This window comes from Leptopilina heterotoma, unplaced genomic scaffold, assembly GCF_015476425.1.
Source record: "Leptopilina heterotoma isolate Lh14 unplaced genomic scaffold, ASM1547642v1 Lhet_6768, whole genome shotgun sequence".
In the NCBI taxonomy this organism is placed as follows: domain Eukaryota; kingdom Metazoa; phylum Arthropoda; class Insecta; order Hymenoptera; family Figitidae; genus Leptopilina; species Leptopilina heterotoma.
The window spans coordinates 1-2500 of record NW_025111156.1 but is presented as its reverse complement, the minus strand read 5'-3'; the positions used below and the strand labels follow the sequence as shown (position 1 = coordinate 2500).

The window sequence follows — 2500 nt, the reverse complement described above, 5'->3', positions numbered from 1 at the left end:
GTGCGAGACCGTGCGATCAGCACAAAGTTATTCAGAGTCACCAAAGTAAACGGTGGACGAGCAAAGCCCGCCACCGATTGGTTTTGATCTAATAAAAGCGTTCCTTCCATCTCTGGTCGGAACTCTGGTTTGCATGTATTAGCTCTAGAATTACCACAGTTATCCAAGTAAATGTGGGTACGATCTAAGGAACCATAACTGATTTAATGAGCCATTCGCGGTTTCACCTTAATATGGCATGCACTAGACATGCATGGCTTAATCTTTGAGACAAGCATATGACTACTGGCAGGATCAACCAGGGAGCTTTGAATATATCTTTCAAGTAATATTATAAAATAATACACTCTCAGAACACTCAAGCTTCTTTTTATAAATATTGAGTGAGAGAGTATAAAATATATAATATGAAGAGGGTCTTTTAAACATCGAAAGAAACATTTTGTTCTAAACGATGAGACTCACATACAACATATATTTAATATATATTTTTATAACTGCTCTCCTTATATATTTTTGTTTTTTTTTTTTATATAAGGGCATTCGTTCAACATTTACAGATTGAGTCGCCCTCATTTTATATATTTTGACTCGAAATCCGTTCTTTGTACATTTCAAAACGTACTCTCAATATATTATATACAAGATATATAAATTTTATATACCCATCGTTAGACTTGAAAAAGTCGTCTTGTTAATGTCTTTAGACATTTTTTCGTTAAAAATTTTATTTTCAACTTATTCTCGCTCGGAATCGAGTGAGTCGATGCTCTGTTGTATAAGTATAAAATTATTTTCAAAAATGAAAAAATTCATACTAAAACGCCCAAGGCGCTCGTCACATAAGGGCCAATGGTCTTAGACGCCGACCCGTGACAATGCTGTGCTTACAAGGATCCAAATCAAAAAAAAAAGTGTACCGCGATTCATGGTCTTATGCATTAACTCTTATGCGAAAAGTCTCCAAGTGATGTACACTAGCCCGAACAGGTCTTCAAGTACTTAACCAATAAAATACAATTTTTTCTTTTTTCAATTCGTCTAAACCCAACTCATATCTATTCGACAATTTTTCAAAGTTCCCGTGCGCATTGCTTTATATATCGTCTAAACTAAACTCATCTTCACTCAAAAAATGTTTTCAAGCGAAAAAAAAAATTTTTTTTTTTTTTTTGAAATTATTTTTTTTTTTGAAAAATTTTTGGTGCGCATTGCTTTTTCATTATTCGTCTAAACCCAACTTATATACAATCGAAAAAATTTTCAAATACCACTCCTTATAAGGATCCAAATCGCAAAAAAAAGTGTACCGCGATTCATGGTGTTATGCATTATGTCTTATGGGAGAATTCTCCAAGTGATGTACCCAAGACTAAACTGGGCTCCAAGTACTTTGAGAAAAAAAAATTTTTTTTTTTTTTTACATTATTACAAGCCTTCCTTCTCAAGCATTGCTTCCTCCTCAAAGCTAGTAGCCGAGTGATCATTTTGAAAAATTGTCTCTCATCGTCTAAACCCAACTCATATCCGATCGCAAAAAATTTTCTAAGTCCCCGTTCGCATTGCTTTCAGAGACATCACTTGTCCTAAAGTTTACCACTTGTCCAATGTATAAAGAGTGTTCACAAGTCCAAGGTATATAGAGTTGTCACAAGTCCAATAGTTTACAACTTGTCCAATGTATAAAGAGTGTTCACATGTCCAAGGTTTCTAGAGTTTGTCACAAGTCCAATAGTTTACAACTTGTCCAATGTATAAAGAGTGTTCACATGTCCATGGTTTATAGAGTTGTAACAAATGAAATAGTTTACACTTGTCCACTATAATCAAAGTGATCACAGTCCTAAGTTTACTTTTGTCCGCTATATAAGAGTGATCACAAGTCCAAGATATATAGAGTTATCACTTATTCATTTGTATTAAGAGTGATCACAAGTCCATGGTATAATATAAGTTGAGTTGTCACATGTACAATAGTTTTGCACTTGTCCAATTTATAAAGAGTGTTCACATGTCCAAGGTATATAGAGTTATCACTTGTCCAATTTATTAAAAGTGTTCACAAGTCCAAGGTATATAGGTTTTTAAAAATACAATAGTTTGCACATGTCCATTATGTAGATAGTGTTCACAAGTCCATGAATATAAAGTTGTCACAAGTCCATTATATACAGAGTGATCCACGTCCAAAGTAGATAGAGTTGTTACAAATCAAATAGTTTGCACTTGTCCATTATAAAAGAGTGTTCACATGTCCGAGGTATATAGAGTTACCACTTGTCCAATTTATTAAACGCATATGGAGTTGTCACAAGTACAATTGTTTGCATATGTCCATTATGTGAGAGTGTTCACAATGTTCCATGAATATAAGTTGTCACACGTCCACTATATTCAGAGTGATCACAAGTCCAAAGTATATAGAGTTGTTACAAATCAAATAGTTTGCACTTGTCCATTATATAAAGATTGGCCACAAGTCACATGGGTAATAAGTTAA

The 2500-nt window shown here is 33.8% G+C and overlaps 1 non-coding gene across 1 annotated transcript in view; it reads right to left on the bottom strand.

The window, feature by feature from the left end:
* The window catches only part of LOC122510142, a 1914-nt gene extending 1609 nt beyond the window's left edge, over positions 1-305 (bottom strand). Inside the window, exon 1 of the ribosomal RNA XR_006302421.1 lies at positions 1-305. This exon is cut by the window's left edge and continues 1609 nt beyond it. This is a non-coding gene — a ribosomal RNA (small subunit ribosomal RNA).
* Between the last annotated feature and the right edge of the window lie 2195 nt (positions 306-2500).